Below are 11,104 nucleotides of genomic sequence, written 5' to 3'. Positions count from 1 at the left end.
TTGAGAGATGGCACAAGGAGACATCGTCTTTCCACTTTTCAGTTGGAGAGATGAAGATCACTCTTTATGACGTCGCCTTCCTGTTACACCTTATTATCCGAGGGAGGCTCCTTAATCACTCTTGCATCACTCGTGATGTTGTCATTGAGTGGATGGTTGAGTATTTGGGTGCTCATGGCAGTTGAGTAGTGTTCCATAACTGATAGGGCACATGCGAATTTCTCGTTTTTGAAGGGGCTTTATGACGTCCTCCTTATTGCGGCTGCTGATTCCGAGTCTAAGGGTGGCAACTTCTTTGTTCAGTATCACCGTCAGTGTGCTTTAAGGTGTTACTTCATGTACATAGTTGGCACGTCCCTTTTGGTAGGTAAAAGTGCTAACTACGTGGATGAAACATATCTTCGGTACTTTATGGATTTGGATGCGGTGAGTGAGTGGAGCTAGGGGTCGGCTATTTGGTATACCTATACCAAAAGCTGAATGAAACCTCTAATTAGAGGACGAGGCAGCTTACAGGCTCTTTGCACACTGCTGGCGGTACATTTCATTCCCACTATTAAATTTACTTTACTATTAATAATTTTTTCTTGCATGACTCCTATTCGTTTTTCAGGGATGGATCATTTCTCACTTCCACCGCATTCATGGATATGTTCTTGATCTTGCCTATACAGAGGTTATGCCGAGGGCTGCCATATATCTTCCCCACAGAGGAAATCGGGTTGTGTTATCATTTCGGGTGTATCTCAATCGGACTGTTCATGATGACATCCTATGGACGCCGTTCGAGGTTATCCCATTCGATTCCATCTCTTTGTACTCTGGATGGCTGGTATGTGGGACTGACACTATGGCCAAGTATCTGCTGGAGCGATGCATGTGACAGTTTGGCTATGTCCAGATCATACCCAGATCTCCATCTCAGGTTGCTCCCGACACCATTATCCGCTAGAATTTCGATGAGATATGTAATGATTGGGAGCAACATTTAGTGTCACAAGACAATCGGGTGATGCAGGCATCCAATAGTTGACATTGTGTAGAGGGATGTGTGACATGGTTCTACACAGTGTCACACCCTATCATGACACCGGATGCTCTTGGACGTTCTCCTAGGCCAGTTCATGAAAAGATTTTGAAAACCAACAGGCCAAGGATGACCATACCCTGATGTCCGCGAATACATGGAGGAAAAATTATCAACTGTGTAATTAATAAAATCATCATCACTTTCTTCAACTAAGCTTGTATTTAACACAAGAAGGAAAAATTGCAAACAGCAAAACTGTGATGTGAATTCTCGCTAAGCGTATTGTAGTTGTAGAAAATTGATGTTTCATTACAAGAACATAGACTATGAAGTATAAACAAAAACAAACACCATAAATTTGGGTCAGCAGTGTGTATCTGTTTCTCCAGCTTTTTAATAGCAGAGTGGATCAACTGGGACAAATAAGCCAAACATAAAACATCAGGACATATTGATTTTCACAAGCATTGACGATGACAAAACCGTTACAAACATATAAGTATTACATTGCACATAACATTGACAACATGATAACAACCAGGCCGGACATATTCTCCTAAATGTCTTTCATTAGCAGGTAAATAATTATGTTAAGAGAGATTCATGAACGTACCACCACAATCTTTTACCTCGGTAGATAAATTTGTGAGACAGACTAGAGATGGCCCATGAATCTAGAAGGAGGCTTCATAATTCGCGCCTCCAAGCTCCCTTTCGAATCCTAACGTAGCTCGCTGTGACTGCTGCCGACATTATACCAACCATCTTCATCAAGTCATTCATGACAGGGAGGGAGCCTTCTGATTTCAAAAGAAGAGATGACCCTGGTAAGACAGAACATGCATTAATTGGCTGCCGACTTGACTCAGCCCCTGCATAATCTTTTAATTGTGGCGTCAGTTGAAAAGGTTTCCTTTCAAGGTCCCGGAAATCTTGTGGCCAAATTTGTCATCGCGGACTTTACATTGTTGTTCATTTTTAATGAAGGCTCTTGTCGCTATAATTCTTTCTTTTCTGAGAGATATCACTTGATTCCAATACATTCGTCTACCTATAGGTTCCCTCAGCATTCATTGAAACAACTTAACTTTCTGGAGTAGCAGTTGTGCGATTCAGTTAAGCATCTGCAGTGCTCAGATATTAACTGTATGACTGGGCTCACACCTTGGAACCTTCAACCTTGTCCAATGAGACTTTTATTCTTCTGCAAAACTCGACCTACAATATGGGTTACTGTTCTTCTGTATGCTAGCAATGGCCATTAACAAAATCAGTTGGATAAGATGAGTAGCTGACAATTAACGAAATTGAAATTTATCTCTTAAGAACCGTGTTTTTCATTGATTTCATAGCCATCAATCAAGTAAACCATATAATTCTAAAACCAATTTTGAAACAGAACTTTAATACGGTTAAATATGACTTTAATGATCTTTAAGGGCGCTATCTAGCGTGACCAAATTTGGATGGGTTGGTGTTAGGTTCAGATATGAGCGACCTCGAAGGGACCACTATGGAAATCTTGGCTAAACGAGCTTATTGAGGTTCCTGTTATAGAAAAGGTCGGGGTGGATTTACTTTGATGGGAGCTATCCTCTTCGGCTCGGTCCGAGTTATTCTTTTTTTTTATGGGAAAAGCTATTTCATTAAGAGAAAAGCCAAGAGACATTACAAACACCAATAGACTTATGGTATAGGACAAACCCCATCCATATTTGAGAAGTATCTAAGACATTACACATAGATTTATCAAAAGCTAAAGGAATACAACCAAACCAGAAACAACAACATATCATCAAATCACCAACTCTTGTAAGAGCACCATTAGTGACAATATAAGAATGAGAATCTATTGTCTTTTTCCAAATCCAATTAAGGATGACTTCTTTGACTTGTGTATGCGCATATCGACTTCCTTTGTTCTCAAAATTGTCCCTTTTCATGGAAAGCTCAAAACTTTGTTGTTGACTAGAGATAGTGTTACTCCAAAACACAAAAATCCTTTGAGGCTTTTTATCAAACACCATGAGTGCAGTCTTAAAACCCAAATGACCAAAGCATAAAATAGAAAACACAAGGACATAAAAGGCTAGATCTAAAAGAGGGACATAATACAACCTGTTGTAAAACCACAGTGGCTTTGGGGGTGCACGAATTGTAGCCAATAGAGCATAAACCGAGGAGAGGGGCGACTTTGAGATGCTAAGACCAACCTTGAGGATATTTTCATCTTCTAGTAGTGGTGGTGGCTCAGGAGGCGGCCGGTTCAACAGAGAGGAGGATGGTTGAGTGGTGGTTTGCAGTGGAAAGAGGGAAAATCCGATGAGGGGGGTAGATTTGATGGACGTATGAGAGTGGGGTTGAGTGAAAGAGGGATTACCCTTCATAGAGGGAGGAGAGACCACCATAAAAGTGGTAGATGAGAGCCACCATGAAGGTGGGGGGCAGCCACCAACAAACCCTAAAGATTTGGGAGGAGGTATTCTAGAGAGAAGAGAGAGCATCTCTCTCTAGAAGAGACCGGTCTGAGTTATTATTTGAAAGTACTTTATTAGATTAAAACAATTTTATTTTTCATATGGAGTTTATGACAAGCCTTCGGAAAAAAAATGATTACTTTTTTCACTCTACGTGTTACTTCCGCACTCTTGTGAAAAAGTTAAAATGTTTCTCAAATTCATAAATATATTTTCGGACGCACCCAAACCTCAGAAGAAATTTGAAAAAGTATTTTCAAAAACATAATCATATACTAAAAAATCAGAAACAAATGCAGAAAATGTAACATAAATTAACATCAATTGTTATTATGACATACATTAAAAATGAAACATTACATAGATAATCATAAACGTAAATATAACAATACATTTCATCATAAAGTAGGATGGTTTTGTAGTTGTATGTCCCTAACACATTCAGGAGGAGCACCCTCAATACAGTTATTTTGATGTTTCTCTTATCGCTTTCGTTTATTATTGTTTATTGTGTCTCCCTCATTATTGCACATCTCTGAATCAAGTTTGAATCGATTTGTTATTCGTTTTAGCATGCATAAATCAATGGTAATATTTGAAATTGATCATGATGCTTTTAGTCAATTGCATGAGTCAGTGGAATAAGAACATATGTGTTTTTTATTCAAGTTAGGTGCAAAGAAAAATCTCAAAGTATTTTGAAAACTATAAAAAAAAATTGAGATTTTTGTGTGTTTAATTCGAATCAAGCACACATCCTAATTCAAATCAAATTGGACATAGAAAAACCATGGAGTTTCAAACACTTTGATTCAAATCTGAATTCACACCTGATTTGAATCAAGCTCCTTCTGGTCACCTCTGCTTGATTTGATTCAAATCAGACTTTACACCTAATTGAAATCAAACAGTTTTTTAGCATTTTCCATTTCACTTTGTTGTAGTTGATTCGACTCAGGATTTACACTTGATTCAAATCACGGACCTTTGATTCGAATCAGACTTTGTTTTTGATTCGAATCAGATGAAAAATGGGTAAAGAATATTTTTCCTTCTTATTCCACTTCACTAGCTCATTTGACTCAAATCTTGAAATGTTCTTGATTTGAGTCTAACCAATTTTTTCCATTCATTTTTGTGCTTAATCTCAAGCACATAAAATCATTTTGTCACCAGTTAACAACTTTTATGAATCTCATAATCAATTTTGGGATTTTCTGTGAAAACCAACTTCCTCTAACTTTTGAAAAGTTCAAAATCCTTGCAATCGAATTTCTTTCTTCTTCAACATTTGTTTTGATTTTAGATCTTGATAATGAGATATTTGTAATTAATTGAGGGAGACAATGTCTTGAAACAAATCGATTGAAATTTTTTTGGGTTTGTATGAAGATTGGGGATGAAGATATGAACACAAACCCAAAATTCTGGATAAAATAGTATTTTCGTCCATGTAAGTTGGTGCATTTATTGTTTTAGTCCTTGTAATATAAATCCTTTTTTGGTTTTAGTCCCTAATTCTGGGTTTGTATTCATATCTTCATCCCCAATCTTCATACAAACCCATAATTTTTTCAAATCGGTTAGAACATTTATGTTTCTTTATGAGCATGTTGCTTCTTCATTGGTCATTCTTTTACTACATATTAGCTTATTTTGTTCCCAAATAATCAAAGAACACAGTTAATATTCATTTCCATTAATTCAGTCCCTCTTTTCAACTTTTTCAATCTCTCACTCCTCTCGTGATCACCCATCATCTTAAACCTAGAACTTTGAATTTCTTCAAACCTTCATCATCCGTGTTCATTCAACAACCCAGTAACTCAATAAGATTCAACCTTTATTTAAACTTTAATCCAAAAAACTACGAACCTTCTTTAATGTTTAAGCCAGAAAACAAAAAATCTCCATCCATCTTCATACTTTATTTTAGCTTCAATCCAGAAAACTTTCAAAACCGTGAAAATCTCGATTTCCCTTTCACCTTCAACTAGGCAAACCAAGAACATTAAGAACACCTCATCCAAAATCATCGTCAACCTCTCTTAAATGATTCCAAAAATATTTTTCAGTTGACTTATCATCACCATCTTCGCCATTACACAAAACCCATAAACCTTCACTCAGACCCACAAAATCAAAACCCTTATTTCATGATTATACACATCATCCAAACTTTGAAAAAAAAAAGCGCATATGTTCTCATCGATTTGAATTTTTTTAAAGTTTGTATGAAGGTTAAAGATGAAGATATGAACACAAACCCAAAATTAAGGACTAAAACAAAAAAAAATAGATTATATATAAAACAAAAAATGTGTCAACCTACAGGAACAAAAATACTATTTTATCTAGAATTTTGGTTTTGTGTTCATACCTTTATACAAACTCAGTATTTTTCAAACCAAAATTTTTTCTTTGAACAATATCATGGTCTTTGAAATGGATTTGATCCAGAACTGACATAGAGTTTGAAGGTGAGAAAAATTGGAAGTTGGAGAGGGAGTTTAAAGGTGAGAAAAAATGGAGTTTGGAGATGGACTTTTGAAGGTGAGAAAAAATGGAGTTTAGAGATAAATTGAAGAAGTATAACATGTTTTGTAAAATTACATTTTTTTTTTGGATTTCGTCCTCCAATGTCACCTTAGTATTTTCGTAACAGAGGATTAGCGTCAAGGGATAAAATCAAACAAAACTAAACATATAAGGACCTCATTAAAAAAAGATTTATGAACTAACATAAAAAATATGACAACTTACAGAAAAAAAATATTTAAGCAAAAAAATCATATATCACCTAACTAGATCTTATTTCTTTTATTTGTTTTGAATGAGAAAAAAAATATTATTCAGTAATTACGTTACTTATCAAATAAAAATTAGTGAAAGTATTTATGCTACTAATGTTTATGAGATCTTAGTTCAAAAATATTAAAATTTATTTTTATTATTAATAAAGTTTACATTTCTTTGAAATTGATTATAAAATGACTATTAATATCACTTAATTAATACACAAAATAATAAATAAACTATTAAAATTAACAAAAGTCAAATGGTGCAAAAAATTATTCTTAACATATTTTTCTATTTTTTAAAATAGTTTAGTAGATGAAATTCACTTTTTAAAGTTGAACAAATAGAATGTCGCGGATTTGAGCTCGCGCCTCTATAATTGATGTCTCTGCTATCAATTGAACTCACTTAATGAGACAATTTTTTTTAGGGTTAATGAACTTTTTGGTCCCTCTAAATATTGCAGATTTCGTTTTTAATCCCTCCAAAATTTTCCTTTAAAAAATCGTCCCTTCAATTTTTTTTGTCTAAACTATTGGTCCCTAACGTCAAATTTGCTAGAGATTACCTACGACTTTAGCCACCGATTAGCTAGGAAATTTGATGTTAGGGACCAATAGTTTGAAAGAAAAATTTTGAAGGGACGATTTCTTGAAGGAAAATTTTGGAGGGACTGAAAACGAAATTTAAAATATTCAAAGTGACGAAAAAGTTCATTAACCCATTTTTTTATTTTTGATTTAATTGCAAATAAATTTTATTTAGAGTTTGTGGTTCGAATAAAAATGATAACAATTTTTTTTCAATAAATTAATGTTTATTTGAGAATAAACATTTATTTGAGTACGTTGAATGGAAACTCTTTTTACTTGATGACTGAATAGTGTGCTACGAAGACCTGCAAAATAAAAATCGATTAAATAATTTAAGACGCGATGATTGCGCTATCCTCAAAGATTTTCCGCTTAATACGGTAATCTCCCAGGATTTAATAGATTCTTCTCGGTAAGTCGAGGTTTCAGAATTTGCAAGACAAATATTTTAGCTACTAAATATTAACACGGGATTTATGAATAAATAAAATCAAAATAACTTAAGAAAATGGTTTTCTTTTTATTACAAGCAAAAACTTCACACTTGTAGTATTTTTTTTCTATGTTACTTTGTATTATATAATAATGAAATTCATATAATCTTAATTAATAAAATTTAGAGTTAAATATGTTTTTGTCCCTATAAATATATCAAATTTCATTTTTAGTTCATATTAAAAAAAGGACATATTTTAGTCCCTATAAAAATTTTATGCATGCAGTTTTAGTCCTTGTTAATTTTTAAAATTTTGAAAATTGTTTAATTACCTTTGAAATTTTAAATTTTTGATTAAATTTTTTCATACATGTTTAGAATATTATAAAATATTTCTTTACCAAATTATATAATTTTTTTAAAATGAGAACAATTAAATATGAATTTTTTAAATTTCAAAAGATAATGATAAAAGTAATGTAAATCTCGATTTAGAAATTAAATTTTGAGTTCATTTTTTTCGATGAACTTTTTATAACGTTCTAAATATGTCTGTAAAATAATCATTCAAAAATACACATCGATTTAACAGTAGGGACTAAAACTATATGCATAATAATTTTGTGAGGACCAAAATATGTCATATTTTGAATTAAAATTTAAAATATATATAAGGACCAAAAACATACTTAAACCCTAAAATTTAATAACTAATTTCGCTACTATTCCATTAATTAGAATACCACATCAATTCGGAATCAATATTTTTTAACCTAAATAGGTAGATAGAGACATTTAAAGGGTCTATATATACAAAGATACATATAATAGAGGCTATACAACTAATAGAAAAAAAAAACTCATAAAAATAAGAAATATAAGTTAGAGAGATAGAGAGTAAGAAGAAGCTAAGTGACAAATTGTCAAACACTCACAAGAAAAAGACAAATTGAAGGTATGAAAATCATGGAAATCTTTTATATCTTTATAATGATTTTTAAGAAATTGAAATAGGGAAAAAAATTATCAAATAACTTCTCTTTTAAAGTCTAAAGAGGACGATCCTTTTGATTAATTTGTGGATAATTTTAAGAGAGGTTTGAAACTTTTATATTTTTTAAAATTTTATAAACTTCAAAAATTAAATTTTTAAAATTTTGTCATCTCTAATCTTTTGGAGGGGATTATAAAAAAACTGGTTCAAATGGTCGGTAGGATAGTTAAATTTTAGGTGGTCGGATGAAACCATTTTATGAACATGAACAATTTAGGCTAGAGATGTTATTTGCTTCTGCTTATCAATCTTCTTCCGTAGGTCTTATCAATTCTTCTTTTACCTTCTTCTAATTGAGAACTTGACCTTACCTCTTATCTAGGTTAGTTGGACCTCTTATAAGATGGTAGTGCTTTCTTGACAACTTTTGCAATATAGGTTCTCCTCTAGAGAGAACATGTTTCAACCGAGTATGAGTGTGATTGTTGATTTAGATTTTGGTTATTGCCATATGTGTGAGAGTTTGATTGAGTCAGCTTCTCATTTATTTGTCACCAATTATTTACCTTTGGCTGTGTGATATAGGATCTTTAAATGGTTAAGCTGATAGGTGGTTCTCCCTAATGAGTGCGTCTTTTTGAATTTATTCTCTCTTTACTCGGTATGACTAAAATATAAGTAATTATGCTATGATTTGACATTCATTTCTCTGATTTATTTGAATTTCTTTGAATAATACTAATTATTTTATTCGTCAACAAACGTGAACCAAATGTAGGTATAAAGTTTTTTTTATATATGTCTTGTACTTGTAAATTTCATTTTTCATTTTTCATGATTTAGGAGAACTGATTATTTTAATCACTACCGTTTCAGATACAAAGATATGGGTAGAACAGGTCCATGCTTTCATTGCGGTATAAGTTGTAAGTTTTCTTATCCTTTGTAAGAACTTAGAGTAGTTGATTACTAGTCTAATGATAATAGTAGTTTATATCTTTTAAGGTATTATTGTGTTTCATAAATGATATAATTATACCCGATTATGACATATACACCGTATTTTATACTATACAATCTATTTTTTCTTTTTTTTATTATATTTATGTGCATTGGTTTTTGTGTCACACTTAAATTGAAATTGAAAAATTACGGTGTAAAAGATACGGTGTAGCAATTGCAGTGTACATATACCACACCTGATTGCGTTTACATTTTTCTTAAGACAACTGTAAAATAATTATTAATCATATTCTAAAAGTAGTTTATATCTTTAAAGTATTATTGTGTTTACATTTTTTTTAAGACAACTGTAAAATAATTATTAATCATATTTTAATTAATTAAAGAAATTATTTTGCAACGATTTTTTTAAATGATATTATTAATTTTGACTCAATGAATTTTTTAATTAATTTTAGAAAAAAAAGTTAATATAGAATAACTTTATTAAAATAACTAAAATTTAATTCCATTTAAAAATAATTCTATTCATGAGACGACAACGAATTCTTTGAATATAAAAGACAAGTTTTATTTTGAATGGCAAATAAATATATATAAACAATTATTATTCTCGTCAAAAAGAAATGAATTAAATAAACGTATTTTTAAAAAAATATTTATCTTTTAAATCTCTTAAATAATGTCTAAATCTTAATCAATACTTCAGAAGCATTCGTTAGTATTTTCTTTATCTTATTATATATTTAAAGTAATAGAAACTTTACTTTTATTACAATTGGATTGACTTTATTTTTATAAAATATTTTATTTTTTAGAAAAGGTAATCTTATTAACTTTAGTCATAAAAAAAATATCATCGATTTTAGTTTTTTACTTTTTTACAAGTCTTTTATTTTTCCTTCTATCTTATTTTCACTTTTTGTTTAAATTTCTGTTGATTTTTTATTCCCTACATATAAAATAGCAATGACTAACTATTATATTGACGAGTAGAGATGTAAACGGATCATAAAAAATTAATTAAATTGACAATTCAAACTAAACTAAATTAAAATAAAATTGAATATTTTTGTTTCGATTTTAAAATCGACCGAATCAATAAAATTTAATGTGGTTTGGTTTGGTTCTCGGTTTTAGTTTTTAGGAATCGTTAAACCTATGAACCGAACCAATGGATATAATTACACTATAAAATTTATATTCCACAGATAATTAAGCCCAAATTTTATATCAGCCCGATCATTCTTCAATCTTCATCTTAGTTTACACTTCATTCATTTCAGCAAAATACGCATTTAGAACCAAACTCCAAAACATAAAAAAGTAGAAATCAAGTCATAAAAACTAACTTTCACTGAACTGATCCTCTCGCTGCCCACCATAATTGTTGCTCTTTTTACCATTGTTCTTAAATGTTATGGTTGTCTTCTTCATGTTCAAGTTCTCTTCATTAATTTTCATATTTATTTTTTTTACCTTTTTTTGTTTCTTCTTCAACAAAATTTCTTCTAGTCTTTCTACAAAATAGTTTTAGGATGCGTTTAATTTGTTAAAAAACGAGGGACTGGACAGAATATTTTTTATACCTTGTTTGATGTAGAAAGTTATCATGAGATTGGATAAAACATGTGGTAAGGGGCTAGACATAAACATGAATTTTTGTCCCTTACCAAACTATAGGACAACTTTTGTCTCAAGCACAAATTATTAAAAAAAATATCAAAATACAATTTATTTATTTTTAATTATCTCTCTCATTATTAACTATTTTGATTTATGAATATAATATTAATATTTTATATATCAATA

The sequence above is a fragment of the Vicia villosa genome, linkage group LG5 (assembly GCF_029867415.1).
Source record: "Vicia villosa cultivar HV-30 ecotype Madison, WI linkage group LG5, Vvil1.0, whole genome shotgun sequence".
Lineage (NCBI taxonomy): Eukaryota > Viridiplantae > Streptophyta > Magnoliopsida > Fabales > Fabaceae > Vicia > Vicia villosa.
Note: the sequence above shows the minus strand (reverse complement) of the source record.